Source organism: Manis pentadactyla, chromosome 12, assembly GCF_030020395.1.
Source record: "Manis pentadactyla isolate mManPen7 chromosome 12, mManPen7.hap1, whole genome shotgun sequence".
NCBI classification, from domain to species: Eukaryota; Metazoa; Chordata; class Mammalia; order Pholidota; family Manidae; genus Manis; species Manis pentadactyla.
This window is the reverse complement of record NC_080030.1, coordinates 20,864,812-20,890,811: the sequence shown is the minus strand read 5'-3', so window position 1 is coordinate 20,890,811 and position 26,000 is coordinate 20,864,812. Positions and strand designations below refer to the sequence as shown.

At 47.5% G+C, this 26,000-nt stretch overlaps 1 long non-coding RNA gene across 1 annotated transcript; it reads right to left on the bottom strand.

Annotated features, from left to right (window-relative positions):
- Positions 1–1,034: 1,034 nt before the first annotated feature.
- Positions 1,035–25,954, bottom strand: LOC118922140 (uncharacterized). Its single transcript, XR_008993135.1, has 4 exons — positions 25,415–25,954; positions 17,962–18,027; positions 11,424–11,471; positions 1,035–1,085 (listed from the first exon to the last, which is right to left on the bottom strand). It is a non-coding gene; the product is annotated as an uncharacterized LOC118922140 (long non-coding RNA).
- Positions 25,955–26,000: the final 46 nt, after the last annotated feature.

Genomic DNA, 26,000 nt, shown 5'->3' with positions numbered 1-26,000 from the left:
CAGGCTGGCCCATCCCTCTGAGCACGTGTTCCCACTGGTGGGGGCGGGGCAGTGGCAAGATGGTAAGCCTTACGAATTTCCAAGTCACCTATACGGCAGGCAGCACAAGCTGCCTTTTTTTCTGGCAGTCGGTAACATTTTGAGCATCCTGAATTTTTCACCCCCATGGTTCAGTCGTCCATTTTTAAAGTGCTTGCATCCATGAGCAGGATCGGGGTCAGGCGGACTGGGCGCCAGCACCTTTACCTGGCAGCAGAGGTGTCTCTGGCCAGCGGGAATGAATATGGGGTGGTCCCTCCTTCAGACTGCTTGGCAAAGGCCTAACTACCCTGGGGAGCCGGCTTCCCACCCCTCTGGACGATAGACGGTAAATGTCAAGTGCTGAAGGAGTGTGCACAGCATGTGTCCAAAAAACCCCCAGGATTCCAACTCACCAATCTGTGGAAGGCTTAAAGTCAAAACCCGCAAGAGCACTATTTTGTCTGCTGATATTCTGAGCATCAGGGATAAGGTTTTATAGGATTTCTGTCCTGGAACAAGTTCAGAAATGTCACATAGGATGTTGAGATTCTCCTGGGGTGCAGGGTAAACTAAGAGCAAAGTGAAGTCCGAGAAATGCTGAATAGTTTGGGTTTCTTGCCAACCAGCCAGGTGCAGTTGGCAGGTAAGTAAGGGGATGTCTGTGTCTAATAGCTTTGTGAATTAATAAGGCAAATGCAATGAAGAGACACCTGATGTATTTGCTTCCAGCACAGAGGGAAATGAATATTTACTGAATATACTTTGCATGTTAGACACTATACTATGGTATCACATTTATCATCCCAACAATCCTGAGAAATGGCCTCTGTTATTCCTACTCTTCAGATGCAGAACCCAGAGCTCTGAGAGGTTGAGCAACTTGCCCAAGGTCACACAGCTTGTAAATTGTGTGGCCAGGACATGAGCCCAAGCCAGTCTGTATACCATAAACTGAGCTCTGAAGACAGGAGGTTTAAGAATAGCCCGTGCTGAATTTCCGTCGGCTTAATATTTGTGCCATGTCATTTTAACGAAACTTAGCATGATGTCTTGGATCCCATTTCCTAGGTTGACGGGAAGTGGTATAAACACACTGTCAAAGAGAAGTGTGCTGGCCATGAAGAAGAATTGTTTATTGGTAGCACATCAAAAAGAGAAAATGACCATAAAAGGAATATAGCCAGAATTTTTTATTAGAGAGTGTTGTATAAAATCTTGAAAGTAGCACATTTTTATGAAAATGTAGTATCTATAGATTAGAAAGATTAAAATACCTATTTTTAAACTAAGCTACAGGAAAACGGGCAAAGCAAAAATACGATATGACATGTGGCATCAAGTTAGTTTAGTAAAAGAAATATGAAACCCACCAGAATAACTAAAATGAGAGGACTCAAAAATATCAAAAGTCAGTGAAGATTTAAAGCAACTGGGATTCTTTACAGACCCCTTGGGCGGAACACAAGTTGGGTGTTTTTGAAAACCGTTTAACATTACCGACTCAAGCTAGACCTACGCCTACACTCTGACCAGTAACTCCACCCCTAGGTAAATGCCCAAGACAAAAGAGGTACCTGTGTCCCCCACATACCCACGCATTCATAGCAAGTTTATTTGCAATAGCCAGAAATTGGGAACAACCCAACTGTCATTCACAATAGATGTATCTTTTTTGGCTTTAAAACCTTTCATGAGCTCCTTTTTTTCTCCCGATCCGAGTTTATTCTATATTCCTATTACTTAAAAGCTCTCAGCTCCAAATAGGTGAGTTACCGCGCACAATTCTGGGTCCCCGCTGGGTGTAGTAGGAAACGACGGGGGATGGGCTGGTGATTTGCACATGGGGCAGCCCCCTCCCCCACCCTTCCCGGTCAAAGGATGAGCGAATGAGAACAAGATTTGGGATTAGAGGCAAAGAATGAATTACCCTGGGAAGGTTGGCATGTGTTTACATTTCAAAGGGTAATAAAACCTGGATGCATTCACTTCTGTTCCAAAAGGTTGTAACAACCCAGAGACACCAGGGTTTAAAGAAGGAAGCAGTCAATTCACAAGAGGGCTAATAAACATAAAAATGTCCAAGCTCACTAATACATTAAAATGTGAGGAAACCCAGTTCCATTTTTTGGTACCAGTGTAGCAGAGTTTTTAAATTTTTCAATATCAAGTGTTGGAAAGGTGGAGGTGAGTCTTCTCACACATTGGGGGTGGAAGGTCCTCTGGCAATAATTTATTTAATTTATTATTAATTTAATAATATTTATTAAAATACCTTAGCTCACACACACCCTTTGTCCCCTTCAGAATTACTTAGAATTACCCAAGGGACATAACAGTGGATCCGTGCAAAGATCACAACTCCAAGGGCCTCATCACAGGGTTATTTTTGACAGAAAAACCTAATAGTCCAACAGTAAGAGTTTGTTAAATAAATTATGGTATATCTATCCATTCTGAAATGCTCGTAGGAAAATACGAAAAGTGTTCACAATATATTGGTAAATGAAGAGCAACTATAAACATTACACAAAGTGTATGAATACATATGGAAATATATGTACATACCCATGCATAGGAGAACACTGACAGTCTATATCCCACGTTGGTGAGACTATGGGATATTTAAATTTCCTTCCTTCTGCTTATCTATATTTTCTAAGTTTTGTAAACTGAATTCTCATTACCGCTGGATAAAGAAAAACGGTAACTGTTATTATATTTAATAGTATCTGGGAGTCAGCTGAGAGCTGGCTGCAGCAGATGGTTCCCATCTAGGGGGCAGAGCAGGCGGGGAGGGAGGGAGCTCCTGGTGGTCGGGGGAATGCGACCCCAGTGTCTGCTGCCCACCACCCCAACCACCCCACCCCCGTGCTCCCTACACACCCTGGGCAGGATTTGCAGTATATCAACGGATCAGCACACTGAGGGCTGAAAGGCAGAAGTGAGCTGGCAGCCACCTTCTATGATTCAGGGCATTGGGTCTATGACAGTGCGTTCCAGGTTCCAGCCAACTGACTTGAGAGCAACTTGTCACACCTAACACACATGTAAATTGGGAACTGGCCGTTTACTAGTTTTGGTAATTTGGGATTGTTCATTCACAGCCAGCAATGAGAATTCCCTGAAGAAGAGCTGTTCTCAAAGGCCTTGCTGCCTATAGCGGCCTCTTTTTACTGCCCTCAGCGCTGGCCCTGGGACAGAAACCCAGAACCCGCAAGAAGGCCCAGGGTTGTGCTGCAGGATCACTGACCTTGCCCTCTGACACTAGTAGACACACGGCCGTTGCAACTGCCCTATCACCACCCCAGTAGAGACACTTTGTGCACCGACGTCACCGCAGGACTCTGCCGGGCTGTGGTCTCTGGGGCCTTGTGCCATGGCCCGCAGGACTCCAAGCGGAGTGTGCCTAGCCTGAGCTGAGCTGTGCCGCAGTCCCTGCCCCCACCTTCCACCCGTTCTTGTAGGGCTGTGACATATGCCTCTCTTGCTGGCTCTCTGAAACCACCATCCCACCAACCCCAAGTGGCTTCTGCAGGACCACAGACTCACCCAACAGAAAACAAAGAAGTTTCTTCTGTCCCCACCGAAGATCAATACAGAAATGAAGGTGGACAGCAGTGCGCAAGTGAAAGGTATAGGAGGGGTCAGTGCAGTGGGGTTCTCGGCCCCCTTCCTGCGTCCCGACATGGCCCATGAGCCACTCATTTAGGTTTTATTTTTCCCAATTGACTGTCAGTTAACTGGTCAGTTCCTAGGATCTCAACTACCTTAAATTGTCTGATAATGAATAAACCTGTAGCTACCTGTCAAAATCCTAAGAAAACCCGCATTTCATCAAAGAAGGGAGAGAGTAATTATTTAGCCCCTGAAGGAGGAATGCTGGATGCCCTTTAGTTAACACATCTCCCAGGCTTGGCTTGGAATGGTTTGCTGAGATGGGATCCCAGGTGAAAACAGCCCCTGAATAGTCCTCTAGACCAGGGGGCTGGCAAATCTCGGCCCAAGGGCATTTTGGTAAATAAGGTTTTCCTGAAACAACACCCTCATCTGTGAACTATTGTCTAGGTCTGCTTTTGCGCTGCAAAGGCAGAGGTGAGCAGCTGCAACAGAGACCATATGGCCTGCAAAGTCTAAAATGTTTACTACGTGGCCCTTTACAGAAAAAGTGAAAAAGTTTGCCAACCCCTGGCCTAGACAGCAGAGAGCTGCCAGAACCTATCCTGCTGGGGACGCAGCCCCCAAGAGACCCCTCAACCCCCACAAAGCAGTTCGCTGCTTTTCACGGAGAGGAGCAGAAAGGTCAGCGTGGAGGGAGATTAGGGGAGAAACAAGTGAGAGAGAGGTAGAAATAATTTAAGATCTTGAGCAAAAGAGAAGCATCTAAAAAAAATACATAAATTCATAAGCATATAATCAGGTGTATAAAGTTATGACCCTAACATAAATTTTTAGCTAGTGGCCTACATCAGAGTACATCTGTTACAAGCCAGCAGGCATAATAAAAATTATAAGAATAATAAACCATCTCGGATTTCTGGAGTGACTTTCTTCCAGCATGTTCAAAGCCGTTCCTTCTAATCTTTCATCTACCTTCATAACATGTATGAGAATCGTTGTTAGACTCATAGAACAAATGAGAAAACAGGTTAAGCTATAACAACATTGGATTTGAGGCCTCTTAACTTCAGATGACCATATCATTTCTCCTCTAATAAGCCTTTTTGTGAGTGAATGGGGTGCAATTAACAATTACACTTGGACAACAGTTGTGGGCCAAAACCTGCTCCAGGAACATATTAATTCTCACTTTAAAAACCATATTTCAGAGAGAAACTGAGATGAGGACGCTTCAGTTTCCATGACTTTCTGCAAGCCAAATACCACCAAACCTAAGTCTTGGGAATTTGGAATATGCAAGGCAGAGAAGAGAGGTTCAGAAACTTCACAAGCTCAGAATTCTGGAAGTGGCTGAGCTGTCCGGTCCCAGGCCTGGGGCCGCAAGACAATCAGCCTGTCAGGCTGTCATGTGGACTCGCCAGCAGGAGTTCTGAGGAGGAAAGGTAGTGGGGCAGGGAAGCAATACCTGTAGCCAAAGGCACTCTGAAGTCCACAGGTAAGCCTGGCCTGTGTGGGGACTAAGCCCAAAACTGAAAGCTTGTATCCTTAGATGAGTGAGGGAGTCAGATCATTCTTGTGTGTCGGCAGAGAGGAAGGAGAGATGTGGGAGGGGCAGGTGTTGCCACCCTTTGCAATAATACCTTTCCCATAATAAACATGTATGAGTGGAGGTGATGGTGGGGGTAGAGGCAGCAGAGATGATTAAACATTATATAAACAGAGATTATGGTGGTGGTGGTGGTGATAATAATGGTGTGGTGGTGCCGGTGAAGGTGGAGGTGACGGTACAGGACGTGATGCGGGGGGTGGAGGTGATTAAACATTATACAAGCCGAGATGACAGCGGTGGTGGTGATGGTGGTGTTAATGGTGATAAAATCCAGGCAACACAAAACAATTCCAAACAGCCTAACGCATATGCAGTTGGGGTCCCACAGGAGTAAAAAGGAAGAATAGGACAGAGGGAATATCTGAAAACATAATGTCCCAGAATTTCTAAGATCATAAAAATATCAGAGATCCAAGCAGTTCAGAGAATCCCAAGCAGAATCAGTCGAAAGAAAAACACACCCTACACATCAGAGTCAAAGTGCAGGACTCAAAGATACAGAGAGAAATCACGAAGGAAGCCAGGAGAAAGCAATTACTTCTATGGGGTGAGAAATGATCATTACAGCTTCTTGACAGAAACCATGGAAGCCCGAAGATAGCAGGAGAGGGGCTGCATCTCTCCACAGTCCTGAAAGAAAAAACCCATCAACCTAGAATTCCATAGGAAGCAAAAAAATGCCTCTCAAACATGAAGACAAAATAAAGACTTTTCAAACAAGCACGAGCTGAGATGATGGACTGCTGACATACCTGTCCAGCAAGGAATGTTAAATACCTTCAGGCAGAGGGAAAATTATGCTCAACGGAATTTGCAACCTCAAAAAAAAGAGGGTTGGGGAAGAGAAGAAGATGACAGCTATGGTAAATATGTGGGTAGATATTTTAAAGCATCTTGCTCTGTAAGATATAATTTTTGAGTATTTAAAGCAGAGGTCAAAAACTGTACCCCACAGATCAAATCCTGCCTGCTGCCTGTTTTTATAAATAAAGTTTTATTGAAACACAGTCATGCTCATTTACTTACTTATTATCTGTGTTGTTTTCCTGCTACAATGGCAGGGTTAAGTGGTTGCAACAGAGACTGTGTGGCCCTCAAAGTCTCAAATATTGACTCTCTGGGTCTTTACAGAAAACGTTTGCCAACCCCTAGTCTAAAGCAAAAATCTCCAAAACATTGTGGAGTTTATAACATATGCAGGCATAACATGTATGACAACAATAGCACAAAGGATGCGAGGCAGAAATGGAAGTCTACTGTTATACAGTTCTTACCCTACACGTGAAGGGTGAAAAGTCAGCTCTGATAAGTTAAAGATGTATGTGGTAGACCCTAGAGCAACCACTAATGAATAGTAAGAAAACAGAGAGGTATATATACAGCTAAGCCAAGAGCAGAGAGAAAGTAGAATTGTAAAAAGTACTGAATTAATGCAAAAGAAGGCAGAAAAAAGAAAAGAAGCAATAAAGGACATATTGGGACAAATAGGGAAGACAATGCAAGATGGTAGATTGAACACCACTGCATCAAGAATTGCAGTCAATAAATGGCTTAAACATTCCAATAAAAAGGCAGAGATTGTCATGTAGATTTTTTTTAACAAAGCGAGTCTCAATCCGTACTATCTATGAGAAACCCACTTTAAATATAAAGATATACATAGGTTAAAAATCAAAGTGAAAATCTAGAAAAAGATGTGCCATATAAGCAACACTAACTTAAAAAGCTGGAGAGGTTCTATTTATAGCAGACAGAGTAGAATTCAGGACAAAGGCTATTATGAGGGATAAGTATGAATGTCGGGGGGTGGGATTGGAGGAAGGTGGCGAAAAGGGACGTAACGCACAGCATGCTGCCTGCAGCTCACACTGCCTGTGCTACAGAGGAAGGTTACTAAGAGAGTAGCTCCTAAGAGTCCTCCTCACAAGCAGAATTGTTTTTTTCTTTTCTTTTTATTGCATCTATATGAGATAATGGATGTGAACAAAACCTATTGTGTGATCATTTCACATTGTATGTAAATCAAAACATCATGCAGTATGCAAGAAACTTATACAGTACTGTATGTCATTATTTCTCAATAAAACTGGGAAAAAAGATGAATGCTACATTTTGAAAAATGGGTCAATTCTTTATGAAGGCCTAAGAAGGCCAAATATGTGGGCCCTTAATAACAGATCTTCAAAACACAGGAAGAGAAGCTGGTAGAAAGGAAAAATAGACAAATGGAAAATTGTAGTAGACGAGGCCAACATTTCTCAGTAATTGTTAGAACAAGTAGACAGAGAAATCAGCAAGTCTCTATAGAGGATTTCAACAACACCATCAACCAGCCTGACCTACAAAACACTCCATCCATCAAGAGCAGGATACACATTCTTTTCGAGTGCACATGGAACGTTCACGAAGACATACTACATTCTGGCCTATAAAAGAAATCTCAACAAATTTAAAAGAATGGAAATTAGCATAACATTTCCAAAGGTTAATTTGGCTCATGTACCAGGAACTTAGAATGAGCGTCCCTTTAATCCAGCTACTTTATTTTTAGGAATTATTCTAAGGGAATAACCGTAGAAGTGGATAAAGGCTTAAGTACCACAGGTTCCAATGTAGTGTTATTGTTAATAGCAGAGGAACTTCCAGGGACTTACTGGGAGGAACCTTGCAGGCAAAAAATCTAGCATCCAGCCTGCGGGTTACCTACTCTTCCCACCACAGCCCCCAGGGCACGGACAGCCCCATCCACACACCCTGGGTCGGACTCTCCCCAGCCCCCCTCAGGTGCACACACCCACCACTGTGTGTCTCAGGTCAAGGTTCTGCTGGCAAGTGGAGATAAGGGGGACCCTGGACACTAGCAAGGAACTAGTGCCTGCCCGCCTCCACGTCGAGAGCCGACGCTGCTCCTTCTGCCCATCAGTGCCAGACAAAGGGTCAAGACAAGGCTTAAGCTCTGGTTAGCAAACCCCAGGCAGCCCCTCAGGAAGCCCCCCCAGATACCTCCTGGTTCCACGTCCTGCTCCGTCACTCTGCGCCCCTTCACTCCCTCCCTCCAGCTTCTTCCCACCCATCCCACATTCTCCCCAACCTGCACTGGACCTCAACTTCCCCACACCAGGTGAGCCCACTTTGCCCCTCACTGGGCCTTCAGCCTCTCCAATCACAGGGGCTGTTAATTCCCCACTGGGGATCCCTGTTCCCCAGAAGAAGAGGGACTTCCAGCATTCCAGGGAGAATGTCGAGTTGCCTGGGAGCGCAGGGGGTGAGCAGGCTGGAACGGAGGGTGGGCTAAGTGTGAAAGTAAACTTGCCACCACGCCAGGACCTTCACACCAACCTGTGGTTTAGGACCAGAAATGTGGGCACCATTGGGAAGGAGTCCGTGTAACTCAAACAGCCCCCTCACTGATGTTTGGTATGATAACAGAGGAGGCACTCCCCCTATTGTGGTCACACTGGGAAGAGAATTTCCCTGTGCTTCTTAGTGACACAGCCACTGCAAGACACAGAGAAAGAAACCTCTGTATATCCATCACCCACCGAGGTCTTCAGCCTTCTGGGAACTGCTCGTCCCCCTTATGCTCCAGAGGATGCTCTTTATAAGCTTCACACCCCTGCTACCACCCCTGAAGCCACCAGTTCCACCAGCCATGCCACTTGCATAGACTACAGGACACATTCCCCTGTCCTTTCTTCAAGAGAGTTCAGGTTTTATGAGCAGAAGGCAATAGCTGCTATGCTACAGCAGCTCAAGATCAGAGCCAGCCTCCTGAATAACTTGGAAATGGGTGAATATGTAGGGCTCCCTACCCCGCATCTGTGAAGTAGGCAGAAACCACACCCCTGAGTTTGGGGACAGCACCGTCCTCCTGTCCACACCATGGGTCTGCCTTAGCAGGAAAGAGGCTTCTCCACGGAGGGACCTGTCCTGCCTCACCAGCCACTCAGGCGAGTCTAGAAGCAAGACCCAGCAAATAGGAGCAGAAACCAGGTGCTTTTCTACACCAAAGTGCATTGTTAAAGTTTTAGTGTATCCGTTCCAAAAACAGAAAAAAAACGCTGATTCTCTGTTCTGCGCCCAGCGCTGATGGGCGATGGGGCTGCCGGAAAACCAGCTGGGGTTTCTGTCCTCACGGGCCTGGTGTTCACGACCGACGGCACTGGGCGATCAGAGCCTTTGGAGCCCTCAGAAGGGGGGCTCCAACCACCCAATGTGCAGAGCAGATGCCATTTTAGCTGAACTTTGACGGATGAATCAGAGTTTTCTGGAAAAGCCACGAAGAGGTGACCATGTGCAGCATGCATAGGGGATTTGGGAGTGGGGCTCCCAGAATAACCGGGGCTACTGTGAGATGGGGCTGGACAGGAAAAGGGCGGACGGTGAGAGCATCTGGGTGCCATGCTGGGAAGCTTATGTTTTACCCTTTTTTTGACAGTCTGGCATTCAGTCTGATCATGAAGTAAATATCTCCTAATACTTAACTCGGGCCTCGGTTCTAAAGCTTCACCTCAAGTTTTATCGACCAAAAGTGGCTTTCTTAACTCATTTCTTTTCTGTTCCCTTTTTTAATTTTTTAACCTCTAGTGAATACATTAACTGCCATGATTTCTGTTCGCTCTTATTCTGCCATGAAGCTGCTTAACAATGGAATAATTCATTTCTGTATTTCTCAATGTTACTCTTTGGAAGGTTCTGAGGTCTTAGAAAAATCTGAATACTTTTGGCTGTTGTTATTCAGGGAAAGCCTGGAGGCGCTCCAGAGAACAGCAGAGGCCCGTGTCCTGAGGACAGGAGGTCCTGGGTCAGACCTCATCCTGGGCCCCAGGAGGCTGGGAGCAAGACCCAGATGCAGAAACCGCACTGAATTCTGGTAATACAAGGAGTGAGCCTACTGCACAGTACCCACGAACTGTCCCCTACAGGGCTAAGTACATAGCCACTCAATTAATGGTAAATAACGCAATGCTTAGTAATCTCGTTCTTCCCCTCTCCACTTACTCCAGGCGGCTTTGAGTACCAGCACTAAAGCCTCCAAAATGAACTTCTCTCTAACCTCCCTTGTCACACATCCGCCTGCCTACACTTTACAGCTCTTGATTTCTGCATCCTTCATGCGGCAAATGGCATTTCCTGAAGATGGCACCCTGATATTTCCCATCCCGTACGCTCTATGATGTGACGTGGATACTCTCCCGTCTAGTGCCGGGCCTGCTCCCTCCCCTTGAACCTGGACAGACTTCTGTGACCCCTTCAAGCAATCGAGGACAGTAGAAAGGAGGTTAGGGCATCAAGTGCTCTGCACGTCCACCTTGCTTTTGGGAGATCGGCCACTGTGCTCTGAGGGACACAGCCACCCAAGAGGTGAGTGTAGATGTTCCGCTGACACACCAAGCTGGGGGCCCCACCCAGGGCCAGCACAGGCTGTGCACATGGGAATGATGGACCTCAGATGGTTCCAGCCACCGTTTGGACCACCCCAACTAACACCACCTGGACCCACTGAGACCCCACTGAGCTCCACCTATATTGCAGATTTGTTAGGAGAATTCACGACTGTTGATGTCTTAAGCCACTAAGTTGGGGGTGGCTTGTTTCTCAGCAATAGGTCATTGGAAACCCCAATAGACAAATACTCTTCCCACACACACACCCTTTCCTGGATAATAGAACCATTATCTACCCCTCTCCTCAGCCCAAACAGACGTGAGACTGTCAACACAGAGATGAGGGAATCAGCAGAGCCCACCTCTGTTCCTGCTCCCTTAGCATAGATTTTTTTTTCTGATGGACAACACAACACATTTGAGTTCTTCAAAAGAATATCCACCAGCAAGCTAATAACAAGGAAAACACAGACAGAATTTCCTCATTGCTAGGTTCACTCAGTTGTTGAGTAAAACGCCCGGGAAACAGCCCATGTCTTCCACCTGTGGGCTTCCTGCTGTTCCTTGAAGATGATAATCTAAACACGCATCCAACCCAACAAATTCATTGACCTGAACTTTTATAAATGTGATCTTGAGAGGAGTCTCCTTCATTGGGAACAGTGCCCACCAGAGATGCCTGGACATCTTTTTGCTGCTCTGGAAACCACTTCCGATGTTAATTGCAAGTTTTGTGTGATTTTATCTGCGTTGAGGAAGAAAAGTTACAAATTACAGTAAGAGCTTACCGCAGACCATTATGCTTTTGACAACCAGAAGACTTTTTAAGTCACACCCTATAGAAAAATAAGAAAACATAAATTAAAAAATAGAATAAAAGTAATTCAAAATCCTATCACCTTGAGACAACAATTATTGCCATTTTGTCCATGTATTCACATACATGTGCATTTTTTTTATTATTAAAATGGAGCCATACTCAAAACAACTGCTTGAAATCCACTTTTCCCCTTAACATGCAGGAAGATTCCCAAGATGGATGGGACCCCCAAAGTCCTCCAAGAGGGTCACTTCTCCCTGTATGAAATGCCCTGTGTTTTGGGAAAAGGACCCAAAACATGAGCTCAGAGCATCTGGATCCTGGTCCCCACTCAGCAGAGCAGTAGATGATAGGACAGCAGGAAGGACACCTCAATTTTCAGAGGCTCAGTTTCCTTCTTTGTTAAAAATGGGACAAATAGCTACCATAGTCAGGCACCAATAGGCTCTGTGGCTTTTTCCTTTGGGTGCTCAAATCCTAAAGAACAGGAAATGGCAGAGTGTTTTCAGGTGTGACACCACCCTGCCAATGCCCTAGAAACTGCCGAAGCCCCAGGGACTGCCACCAATCCCTGCCACATTCATTTGAAAGCTAGGTAATTTCCATGCTGGTTGGGCATTCTTGCCGAAACTGCCATTCATTCATTCATTCTCTCACTCACTCCACAAAGACCCACTGCAAACCCCTCCTGTGCCACGTGCTGGGGTGCAAAAGGTTAGAAAGATGTGCCTGGTGCCTCTCTTCACATCTGCAAGATGCTCCTTGTCTCCAAAATGGGAATAACAAAACCCACTCCCTGCAGGGTCTGTCTGAGAATCAGGAAGACAATGAAAGGTGCCTGGCACACAGAGGACACTCCGTACAATTTAACGTGGTGGTGGCTGTTGCTATAGGGAGTGGAGGTCACAGATTATGATGGCTTAAAGAGCTCTTCATCAGATGGGCAACGAGGGTCATAGGACTTTAACAGGAGTTCCATAACTGGGGCTGTGTTTTGCAGGCTCTCTGTGGACCAGTAGTGCCCAGTCTTGGAGCCTCGTGAAATTTTGTCTGTGTAAATGCGCGTGTGCCTCACTGGAGGGAGGATCCCTGGTCTTCTTCACAGCTGAGTGAGTTGCAGCCCCACTAGAGCTCCAGAACCGCTGCTGAGGGAAAAACATGGTGAGGCAGGCAGGCGGGGAGACAGGAGGAATCAGGAGACGCTGCCCCGAGAAAATATGCAAGCTGGCGTATGGGAAAGTCCACTTGGTGAGGAGCTGAGGCTGCCCACAGCCACGCAGGGGCCCACCATGGGAGCAGGTCCCCCGCCCCAGGCAGATTTTCAGAGAGCGCAGCCCAGCGCCCCTTTTTGACTGCAACCCCAAACCAAGGGCATCCAGTTAAATTGCTCCAGATTCCTCACCCACAGAAACTCTGTGAAATTGTGTTTATTGTTCTAAGACACTAAGTTTTGGGGGCAATTTGTTACAGAGCAATACATGACGGATCCCTTTAACTTATTCCAACGCCATTCCTGGGCATCAGTGCCTATGGCTCATTTGGGAATCAAGTTTTAATGATATTCTACTTTGTGGTGTTCCCATTCACAGACCAGGCATGCTGACTTCATATCCAAGCTCTTAACCTCCACGCTGTGCCACCCCCCAGCTTCGCTTACACAATAATACGGCATCTGCACAGTGCTCCACAATTAACAAAATGCATTGCATACAGGATCACGTCAGCCTCACAGGAGCCTTGGCAGAGGGGGGCACTCACTTTTGCATTTTCTGCTGTATATTCAATAAAACTGAGTCCCAGGGAAACTGAGGTGATTCGTTCAAGGTAGCCCGGGTAGCGAATGGCAGCTGGGACCCTGACTCATAAACCAGACTCTTCCTGCATCAGTTTGCTGGGGCTGTCCTGACAACCTGGGTGGCTTAACACAGTAGGAATTCATCACGTCACAGCTCTGAGGCTGGAAGTCCAAAACAAAGGTGGCTCCTGGAGGCTGGGAGGCCGAATCTGCCCCGCACCCCTCTCCTGGCTCCTGGTGCTGCTGCAGCCTTGCCCGGTCCCTGGCTTGGAGCTGCATCTCTGCATTGCCTCCCTGTGTGTCTCCCACCCTTGATGACCTCATCTTAAATTCATCACATCTGCCAGGATCCTGTTTTCAAATAAGGCCACATTCCCTGGCACCAGGGGTTAGGAGTCCAGCTTATCTTTTAATGCAAATGAACCCACAGCACGTTCCTAATTTACATCCTTCCCTACTAGACAATCCGTAGGGAATCCCTGCTGGGCCGAAGCGGGGAATAGCTAGGGGTGTCCTGGAGCCCTCTTCGTGCACAGTGCAGCCTGCGCAGCCAGCATCCCGGAGAGTACACGAGGGTGCCCGCCAGGGGGCCCTACATGACCGGAAAATAGCAAAAACGTACTGCAAGTTTCTTAGCTCTATTTCCTTTTTTTTTTTTTCCAAAGAGAAGAATTTTGTTTTCAGTTAACAATTGACCTGAATTGTTTTGACTCTTTGCAGTTGGCTTAGGGAGAAGATCCTCTTCCGGACTGGGTTAAGCGCAGAGCGAGGGACCCAATAATGCCCACGTACGAGATGTATTTCTCCATGTATTCCTATACGTCTCAGGTCAGATCAAGCCCCTGTGAAAATATTTTCATGCAATACAATATTTCAACATTGCCTAAAGGAACTAAGTAATATTCCTAATAAAAACTATCACCCTTACCTCCCAAGCCACGTGAGTTGCATCCCCAGTTATTCTTTCCTCTTTCAATGGGTGAAAAAGAACTTAAATAAAAGTAACAACATGCTTTTGCAACAGCCAGCCTCTTAAGCATCTGCCGTGCAGCTGTCTATTGTTTTATGATCCTGGCATACAGCTGGAGTCCGCAAGAAGACTGAGCACCTGCTAGGCTCTAAGACTTCATATTCAATAGGTCACTGAACCCTCCCCCTGGTGCAGTAATTGGTTTTATGTTTTCGGATAAGGAAACTTAAGAACGGTTAGCTCTATTTCTTAAATGGGGATCTTCCTACTTGACAGCCCCGAAGTATTCAAGGATCTCCTGATATTCCAATGACGGATTTCAGAGCAGCCTGAAAACACTCCTCCCACGTAGGCGGCAGTGGAGAAGGAGCTGCCCCCTGGTGCTGGCTTCTTCGGGAAGAGAAGGGGCTCCTCAGAGCCCTTCAACAGGGCGCCCTTGGGGATGCCCGGTAAGCTGAGTGACAAAGGGGCTGGGAGCTCCGCTGGACCCAGATACACGCGAGACGTGCATGGGAAAGGAAGCGGGGCAGACAGCGGTCTCTGCGAGGCCGGCGGAATCCCCCAGCTCTCCGAGGCGGTTCTCTGCTCTGGGCAAAGCTGCCTGAGGACAGAACTCCGTGAGGCCACCGCCTCGTCGTTGACCCCATCACTCCACCCCTCCGTGTCCCACAGACTTGACCCCAAGTCCCATTGCATATTGGCTCCCAAAGAATCCCCCAGGCTCCAAAACCACCTCTCCCACAAACAAGGTTTCCAGTTCCCTTGAGGTCAGGAGTAAGGAAAGGCCCCTCTTCTCTCAAATGCAATGGTTCTCTAAGCTGGGCAAGAAGGTGGCTGGGAGGGAAACGTGCAGAGCAGCCTCAGGGAAAGCAGCGCCTGCCTCCTGCCCTGAGCTCCTTGGGATTCTGGGGCTCGGCCCTCACACAGACCGTGGGCTCATCCGAGATGGCAGGAAGTGCCGTACAGGCTCCCTGGTCACCTCTACTGTCCGTTTGCAGGTGGGACCAGCATGCTTTCATTCATTCAGTCCACAGATACTTGTAGGCACTTACCATGGGCCTGGCACTGGAGGGGCAGGAGCGTGGTTAGGGGAAAGGAAGGAGGACTAAGTCTCTTCCTGCAGAGAGTTAACCTGCTGGGGCCAGAGGGCTTCAGACTCCTTGCCCAGCTAATACCGAACTGTTGCAGAACTGTGGCCCCTAGGGCAGAAAAAAGAAGAAAGAATCCAGATTGTGCTTAAGAAGGAGATCCGACATCCCAGTAGAGAGAATGGAGGGGGAGTCCCAGAGGGAAACCTCCTCCCTGGGAAAGGAGGCGAGGATGGCCGTGGGGGGGCTGGGGGTGCACCTGGGTGGCGGCAGCTAAAAGCCGCCTCTCCCACCAGCGTCTGGAGGCGCCCTTGGCTGCCCAGGGCTGGCTGCTTCCCTGGAGAGGGAGCTCTGGCTGACTGCAGGAACAGCTCTCAACAAGTATGTGTTTTCTAACCCACCCGTGGATCTGAGCAAGGCACCAGAGGAACACCTACCTCAGAGTAAGATGTCTGCGCCGCTCAGATCCAAGACCTGCCATGCCTGCCTGCGATGCGCTCCTCGGCCTCTGCTTCTCTCGGCTCAGGAGCCGGTTAGCAACGCAACCCCCCAGCCCACACTAGGGGCTCTCCAGATGCGGGGACCACCTGCACTAGAAACGCCGGAGGTGCTTGTTTAAAAATACGGATTCCCAGGCACTGACCCAGACTCGGCGGATCAGACCCTCTGCGTTTCTATCAAGGCTCCCAGGTGGTCCCCTACGTTCTACAGTTTGAGAATCTGCCGGAGTTTGCACTTCATTTCTGAGAAGACAGACACCGGGGCAAGGCATTGTGGTTGTTCTATGTTCTTGGTATTTGCAGGTGATGAAAACTGTTATGGGTTGAACTGTATCCTCCCCCAAATTCCTGTGTTGGAGTCCTAACCCTCAATACCTCAGAAAGTGACCTTCTTTGGAAATAGGATCGGTTGCAGATGTAATTCAGATGGAATCCTTGGGGTGAGCTTTAATCCAATATGACTGTGTCCTTATGAAGAGGGGAACTGGGAACCCACACCTGCACACAGGGACAGCGCCATCTGAAGACGAACGCAGGCATCAGGGAGATGCCTGTAGGAGCACCAAAGGTGCCAGCACCCCACTGGGAGCCGGGAGAGAGAACGGACTCGCCCCCCAGCCCTCAGGAGGAAGCGCCCCTGCAGGCAGCTGGGTCTCCTTGGCTTCCGGCCTCTGGGACTGGGAGACAAGACAGCTCTGTGGCTTAAGTCACCCAGCAGGTGGCACCTTGTGGCCGCAGCCCAGGCAGACTAACAGAGAAAGGCAGGAGGGTGCGAACACATCGGTGGGTTTCATTCCACGTCCGCGGGCCTAGTCCCACACCACCTCAGGGGAAAGGGAGACAGGTTCCGATAACCCTGACCTGAATGTGGCCCTCCTGTAGGGTCACAGGGGTGTCAATAAACCAGCAAGCTCCTTCCCTTATATTTCACCTGCCCTCTGCTCAAGGCGCATTGCACCAAGCTGATGGGTGGAGATTGTGTTGCTGCTGTCAGGCTGAATGAAGAGCTGGTGGCTAGCATGAATGACAGAGTTTGAAAGAGGGAGCCGGACAGGCTGTCAAGCCATCTGCAGGAGGAGGACGCAGCGGGTGCTGTTTGCAGAGGGAAAATCCCCAGCCCAATCTCATGAAACACCTATTTTTCCACAGTCAGCCGGTACCCTGCTATCAAAACTGCTTAAAAGTCAGCCGGGGTGTCCCTGCACAGGGGGCCCTTTTGATGAAGACCCTCGGGCTCCCTATTAACAAAGAGAAGTCCAGGCCCCCAATTATACCCAGAGTACAGAAATTAGACCGTGTACTTAAAGATTAAGGAAAACATGAGTTTGCGAACCAAGGTAGGGCAAACTCAACAGACACAGGACTCTCAGGAACCCCTCAAGACCAGAGAGAGACTCTTGACTCGTGAATCCCTGAGATGTTTTACAGGAACGTAGACCCCCCCACCAGATGGCCCCCTCCTGACCACAGGCCCCAAGACCCCACACTGGGTGGTGCCTGCTGACTAAGGACTCATGAAACAACCCTGTCCCCTCCCCGTTGACCATCAGGACAACGGGCACCAGCCGACCACACACCCTGCAGCCCTTTCAAAGACTCTGACTTTAAAAACCCTTGCCTGTCAGCCAACGGGGAGCTCGGGACCTTGAGCATTAGCACCTATTCTTCTCGCTTGGCACCCTGTAATAAACACCCACTTCCTTCCACTGCACCCCAGTGTCAGTGCTTGGCTTTGCTGCCCATCAGGTGAGCGGACCCTGGTTGGCTTGGTTTGATGACATGGAGAGGACTGCAAAAGGGCATGAAAGAATTTGGCGGTGGACATAAAGGGTCTGTGTCATGATGGTTGTGGCTGTTTGTTACACAAATGCGTATGATTTGTCAGAACTCATTGAATCATATACTTAAAACTGATGAGTTGTGGTGCATGTATATTATATCTCAATAAAGCTGAGTCAAGTAAAAAATTCAGCCCCTAAAAAACAATTCTGGTTAAATATGTTTGGTGATCAGAGAGAACATAACATTTTTTTTAAAAAAAACACTTATCTTGCAATCTTTTTAACAAGAAACCATCTAAAAATAGGCCATTTGATTTGAAACACGGCATGGAAAAGAATTAGAAAAGTTAAATAAAGGTAGTTCTATGGTACCTTCATCAGAAAATGGCCAAGAAAACATGTGTGTTTTAGTATCCTCCAGCAGATGGTTCATTCGATCTGTAAAATATGATTCAAAGAAGGGACACAAGTCCTCTTGTGCTGAATACAGAACACAACTAAAAGGATTCATAAACAATCCCTGAGTATAAATGCTGTTAACTGCAAAAATAAGCAGAGAAGTGTTTCACATGGGAACTAATGGAAGACCTGCCGGTGACTTTCAGGTTAAAGGATGGAGCTGGGGAATCACGATGTCACTGAACTGGGAACTATCCCCACCACTCTAGCCTTGACTCAACTCTATGCACGGCTACATGGAGCATCACAGCTTACTCCTGTCGGATAAACAAGCGTCTGTCAAGCACAGTAAGTAGTTCCAAGACTTGAGTTTAGTATCGGAGAGCAGGATGTGAACCGCAGAGTCACGTTCTATCTTAAAGCTAGCCTGAGCTACACCTGACTAGGAGACGTTCTCCAGGAGCTTTTGCTCTCTCCCCATGCACTTCCCACTCCTGTCTCCATACTGATCATTTAGCAGCAGAAGGCAGTGAGATCCCCGGCTCAGTGCCATCCTCAGGTATAAAAGGAGGGTGAGAAGATCCAGCCTTAGGTGCTGTGAGGGTCAGGGGAAATTACATAAAGCACGCAGCAGGTTCCCAGACGCAGGGCCCAGCACAGATACTCCGACATAAGCTCACAAGCACAGCAGCCAGAACAGAGCTTAGCTCAGAAGGGCACTGTTTCCCTTAGGTTCCCTTACATTGAACAATGCAATGCCTTTTAAAGTACATCTCTGTGTCGAATGCTTTTATGCTGCATTTTTTTTCCTCCTCCATATTGTAATTGAAAAAGAGGGGTATCTGGTTTAGCTCGGCTTTAGAGAAAAATCCCATTGATACATACTAGCCAGAACTGGGGCAAAATAATGTAACCCACCCGGACCTTTGTCTCCCCATCACAACAGCGGGATGGTGCGTACCTCACGAGCTTGTTGTAAGGATTAGGTTTTACAATACATGTAAAGCGTGATACCTAGTGTTATTAAGTCCTCGATAACCTATACTTGTAGTAGATGATGCTTTTAAGTGATTTCATTACAGCCTTTCCACAATTGCATGGTGGCACATAAAAGATCAATGTTGAACTTTCCCGTAAATCAGCAAGTTTAAAATGAAGTTCATGACATTACACTAAATCCATATTAAATGAGAGTTACTGGGTTTTACTTCACTCATTGACTCATGCAACAACTAATTATTGAGGGTTCACTCTGTGCCACATGCTGTTGTAGACAGGGAAACAAGCAGGAATGAGCCGGATACAACCCCTTCCCTACAGAGCTGACAACCTGGGGGGAGGGCAGGCAAGACAGTAATAAACAGGATGTGTGTTAGGCGGCATTGAATGCTATGCAGGAAGGGAGAAACCCAAGGCAGGGGTGCACGGAGTGCTGGGAGAAGGGTGGCTCTTGTCCATCTAAAGGCAAGTCTTCACTGATGAGGTGCCATATAAACAGAGAACATGAAGGAATGCATCTGGATAAAAGCATTCCGGGCAGGGGGAAGAGCAAGTATAAAGGCCCTCGCGCCAAAGCCTGCTTGATGCGCTCAGGACATAAGAAGGCCCAGGTGACGGAGCCAAGACAATAAGGGAAAGCGTAGAAGGGGAGAACTCAGAAGCCGGCAGATGCGCAGGGACTTGGAGGCCACGGCGAGCGAGTGAGGTGAAGGATTCTGAGCGGAGCCTGGCAGGCAAGCACTGATATTCCAACGCCCTCTACCTGTCCCCAGCACCAGCTGCCTTAAAGGAGAACTGTTCTTTCTAGTTTTGTTTTTCCTTATTTACAGTTTAATAGGCTCACTCACACAGATGTTGAGAATAGACTGCAGGGAAACAAGGATAGAAGTGGGAAGGTTAGTTAGGGGCACAGTGCAGGAGGGGCATGAGACAGGCGTGGGGCGAGGGGGAACAGCACGGGCACTGAGAGTGGTTAGATTCTGGATGTTTCGAAGCCAGACCCAGCAGAACTTCCCGGTGAACCGAACAGAGGCATAAGAGGCAGCAAGGACTCCGAGGTTTCATCCGAAGCAAGTTGACATTTACTAAGGTAGGGAAGACTGCAGAAAGCACAGGTTTGGTTGAGAAATTTGGATGTTTGATTTTTATTCTGTTAGTATTAAGAAGCCTAACAGGTGCTTGAGCAGAGGTATCAAGTAGCAACTGTATTTAGAAGCCTAGGCAAGAAAGAAATGTAGGAAGCATCAGCTTTTGATGGTACTTTAAAGCCCTTGACTGGCTGAAATCAACTAAAGAACAAGGGGCTGAGGATGAAGAGATCCACAGACCGAGCTGTGCATCTGAGGCAGGAGGAAGAGGCCACACTCCCTGAGCTGGGGAGACAGCGCTGGGAGTCTGGGAGCTGGAGGGCAGCCAGGTAAGGAAAGGGGAGGGCTGTGCAAGGACAGGCCTGTAATTCACGGAGGGTCCCCTTCAAGTTTGCAGCTACTGATCAATGCAGGCATGTGCAGTGAGAAGCCACCCAGGGCCAGGTAAAGAACCACCTGTAAAGATTAGAGGTAGTGAACCTCTGTACAAACACAGGGTTCCTCAGAGCCCCCAGTCCCACAAACCACAGTGGAAAACCTCATAATTCAAGGATACTGGGTTGAGTAGGCAGAAGAGTTCGGCCTCGGTCATGTGGCAAAATGCTGCTCTGGGTTCAGTGCAAAGCTTAAGAAGATGACTTGAAAAGCATCAAACTCTTTCCAAGTGACCTAATTGCATCCCAGAACATATGATTCAAAGAAGGGACACAAGTCCTCTTATGCTGAATACAGAACACAACTAAAAGGATTCATAAACAATCCCTGAGTATAAATGCTGTTAACTGCAGAAATAAGCAGAGAAGTGTTTCACATGGGAACTAATGGAAGACAGCCTGAGTGTTTACCTGGGGTCACAAGCCTCCACCTTCTTGTGCAGAACTGGCTCCTTCTCCAAGGAACACCCAGATATTTCTGAGTGCCCAGTACCGACACTGGCTCATGCCACAAGGAACATCACATGCCACAGAAAGGGACCAGTGCCCTCTGCCAAGCCTAGCTCTGCAAACGAGGCCATGTCCCTCGCTCCCATGCCACCACTCCCTGGAATGTCAGGTGTGCGCTGCATTCTCATGCCTGGCCCTTTTTAGGGTTCCCCCCCAGGGGACTGGGCCACTGTTCCAGACCCAACCCTGTGCCTATCAGTCAGAACGTACTTAACGCCACTGAACACACACAGTCAACCCTGGAACAGCACAGGTTTGAACTCTGCAGGTCCACTTACACGTGGATTGCTTTCAATAAACATATTAGAAAGTTTCTGGAGATAGGCAACAATTTTAAAAAAACATTTTCTTTGCTCTAGCTTATTTTGTTGTGAGAATATAGTATATAATACATATAACATACAAAATATGTGCCAATCAACTGTTTATGTTACTGATAAGGTTTCTGGTCAACAGTAGGCTACTAGCAAAGTTTTAGGGAATCAAAAATTATATGTGGGTGTTTGACTATGTGGGAGATTGGCCCTCCTAACCCTGTGTTATTCAAGGGTCGACTGCAAAGGAAAGAAGGAGGGAGGGAGGGAGGCATAGTTACATCATTATCCCTGAACAAAGTAAATATCTCAATGCATCCAACCAAAGATTACTTGGAGTATAAAGTAGAAAATACCACTCACTCTAAGGAGAAAACGTGGTCAATAGAAACCGCCCCAGAAATTACTCAGATAATAAAATTAGTAGAGAACAGCCTTGAAGCCATTATGATGACATATTCCATATATTCAAAAAGCTAGAGAAGAGGTTGAGAATAAGTACTGAACATGATATATTTATACACAAATTGAACTTCTAGAAATGAAATTACAATGTCTGACAGGGAAGACATGCAGGATGGGACTAATGGCAAATTAAATATTGTAGAAAACATTAGTGAATTCAAAGACATGGCAGTTGACATTATTCCAAAATGAAACACAGAAAGAAAGAAAAAAAAACACTGGCAAGACATGCGCGGAACATCGGGTAGCTGCCAGACACACCCAAGCGGCCTGACACGTGTGTGACGGAACCACCGCAGGGAAAGAGAGTGCAAAGGGAAGAAGGGCAGCAGACTCCTTATCAGCAACAATCTAAGCCAGAAAACATCGCATTAGAAAAACAACTGTTAATTAGAAATCTAAACTTAGCAAAAATATCGTTCAAAACCAGAAATGAAATAAAGACTTTTTAAAATATAGGAAACCTGAAAGAATTCATCAGCAGAAGACCTGCACTTCAAGATCCGCTACAGGAATTCCTTCAGGAAAAAAGGAAATTACACCACACGGAATCTGAGTCTACACAAGGGACAGAGGATTCCTAGATATACGGGAAGTATGTGGGCAAATACAGAATCCTTGTTCTTACTGTTTTATATCTGCTTAAAAGGGAATTTGCTGGAAAGAACAGGATACAGATACAGGGCAATGTCATTCAGCCTTAAAAAGGAAGGACATTCTGACAGAGGCTACAACAGGGACAAAAGGACACATGTAGTCTGACTCTATTCATATGTGGCATCTACAGTATCAGATTCATAGAGGCAGGAAGTAGTGGGTGCGGGGGGGGGCGGGGGTAGGGGAGTCAGTATTTAACGTGGACTGGGTTTCAGTTTTGCAAGATGGAAAGCTCTCTGGAGGTGGGTGACTGACGGTTGCACAATGTGAATGTACTTAATGCCACTGTACAGTATACTTACAAAGGACTGAGGTGGCAAATTTCATGAATTTTACTGCAATATTTTAAAAGGAAAAATATTGAGTGTATAAGAAAAGTAGGACATCCACAACAGCTTGCAGAGGCTCGCAGGGGTAGTGCTGTGAGGTGCTCTACGTGAAACAGCATGTAACTTGAAGGTGGGCGGTGGCAAGTTAAAGACCTGTACCATAAACCCTAAAAACAACCCCCTAAAATAACCTCACAAGAAGTTATTCCTGATAGGCGACAAAGGAGATCAAATGCGATCATAGAAAATGCCTCTGCCCACTGAAATGGCCTGGAAGCAGTGACACACTGCAGCAGCAGAGGGCTTGAAGCCATTTGGTCACAATGTGCTATGATGCACACATGCACCAAAAATTTCCAAGGTGAATACTTCGTGTGCAGCTATGCCAGTTATTCTTCAATAAAGTTGCTTTAAGACTAAGATAACAGCAGAGGGAGCAGCCTGGGCAGCTGAAATGCTTCTGTGGTAGCTGTAAAGTCTTTCCACATATATCCTCCAGTCTTTTTTCCCTGGGAAATAACGATATTGCACTCCCTGTCCTCTTTGAAATCAGATGCGGCCACACCAATTGCTTTGGCCCACAAAACATAAAAGAAGTGTTTCTATCGATTCCTGATGGGATCTTCACAAGCACATGCACACTGATGCTATTTCCTTCTCCTGCCTGAGTGCTGGTGGGAGCGTGCGGTCAGCAGAGGCTTCCGTCAGCCTGGGTCTCTGAGGGCCCGTGGGGAGCTGAGCCTCTCTGCCCCCTGTGGGGAGGGCAGTCTGAGAGAGAGATGAACTGCCTTGGGTTAGTTACAGGCATGTTGGGAGATCTTTTTTACTGCAGCTAATTTAGCCCACCCTGACCGAATATTCAACAGACATGTTCAATCACAGAGGTAGCTTTGCTTGGCTCTGGAAGGCAAACTGGTCTAGCAGCCTCTGAAATCTCTTGCAACTTGGAGGCATGAGTTATATGTCCCAGATGTCAACAACCTGAGTGTTTACCTGAGGTCACAAGCCTCCACCTTCTTGTGCAGAACTGGCTCCTTCTCCAAGGAACACCCAGATATTTCTGAGTGCCCAGTACCGACACTGGCTCATGCCACAAGGAACATCACATGCCACAGAAAGGGACCAGTGCCCTCTGCCAAGCCTAGCTCTGCAAACGAGGCCATGTCCCTCGCTCCCAATGCCACCACTCCCTGGAATGTCAGGTGTGCGCTGCATTCTCATGCCTGGCCCTTTTTAGGGTTCCCCCCCCCAGGGGACTGGGCCGCTGTTCCAGACCCGACCCTGTGCCTAGCAATCAGAAGGCCCCCTCAGTTATTGTTCCCACTGGTCCCTTCAGAGATGCTACCATCTCCATCTGTGCAGTCCTCCACCAGCCCTGGGGAACAGGAATACCTGTGAGGCTGGCTGTCCTGCAAGGCTCCTTACAGGTCATTAAATGTGGCGCTGCCAGGGAGCAAGAAGAAAAAGTGCCAGCCGCTCGCAGGACCCATGGACCTGAGGAGGAGTGGGTGGGATCTATTTCGAAAGAAATCCTTCTCCTTCATTTCCCTTAAACAAATCTCCACTGTGCCTAGGCTTTTGGAAACCTGCTTTACTATATCACAAATCTCCCCTAAAGAAAAAGGAGAAAGAAATTGCAAAAAACACAACTTTTGCACTGAGTTTTCCTTCTGCACAGGCAACAGTACCTCAGAATTGAAGCAGTCTCCAAGAATATTTAGGAGAAGTTTATTTTCTCTCAAAGATCCCAACTGGTTATGTACAAAGAATCTTTTATATTATTTTAGAAAGTTTGGCTTCTTCAAACCTCTGCCTTTGAATATTTCCTTTACCAGTTGTGATATTTGGCTTTATATATTTGCAAATTCAATTTCTAAGATGATTTTTCCAAAACACATCATCGTTCCCAAAGGCCTAAGTCTTCATTCCTGCAGAATAGAAAGCTTCTCTCAGCTTTGAAACAGCAGCTTAATTTTTTATTTCTATTATCCTGTCCAGGTTCCTTTCTTCACACAAGTTTCTGGCAGGAAGAAAACTTAGATCTGAAGAATGGGATCACTGTCTTTCTTCCAAAACAGTCTTAATCAGAATCAGTCGGCTATGTTCAGGGGTGTAAATCAAATCTAACATGCAGAAAGCCAAGTAAGAAAGCAACAAAGTATCTGAGCCATTGAACAAAAAATGTGTACAGAACAATTCTAGGAAATTACAACTCTCACAATATTTCAGCAGGGGGCCCTTCTCTTTGGGAGCAAGGATATTTATTTGCTATCGGGAGCAGAGAGAGAAGTAAAACGTAGAGCCAAAAAGCCACTGTGGAAGAGGTAAAAGGCCTCAGAGGTCTGATGCCAAACGAGCTTGGAGAAAATAAAAAGTATTTACTGGCATTTCCCCCACAGTCCAAGTCCCTTGGGAGCTTAGCCAAGGCATATTTTAGTGTTCTACGATGCCTTTTGAACACGGTTGGGTCTTGCCAGATATGATGTAGCCTTGATCCTGCTCAGATGGGACAAACTCCCCACCTTAATTATCTTCCCAGTACATGTTTCTAGTTCTACATTTCCAACAGGAGGAGATTCTGAATTCAGTTTTGCTTCTTAAATAAAAACCCTCAGCCAATGGCTCCTAACCGTAGAAATGCATCCCAGCTAGGGCCAGGGGACAACGCCTGCCCACCGGCCGCCTTCCCCCAGCGGAGACGCACTGGGGCCGGAGTCTGCAGTCTTCCGGAGACGCCCCAGCAGGTACATCTGAGGCTTCAGTCGGCCCCCCCGACCCCCCAAGCCACACTGCCCGGCAGGTGCAGAGCAGAAGCTACCGCGCAGCCCCAGGACTGCCTCTCTGCCCGCAGGGATGGCGCTCAGCCGGACAATTGGGCCGCTGCCTCCCCGGTGCACAGCGACCACATTCCTGGGTCCATCCCAACGGCTGAAAGGAAATCTGTCCCTGGCTGACAGCCGTAAACGACCACGTCAAAGTCTTCACGGAGACAGGCCGGTTTGGCAAAGACTGCCTTCCTCGCCAGGACAGGCCCCCGCCCCTGCGCCCGAGAGCCGGCCCCCGCGGTCCCCAGCCCCCCTCAGCCCCTAGGCTGGCGGTCGCCGCCCTCTCCCTGTCCCTGCTATCCGGCTTGGCCAGGGGCGTCCCCAGCCGCCGGTCCCCCCGCGCCCCCGCCCGCCCCCCACACCTCCGCCAACTCCGCGCCCCGGGCATCGG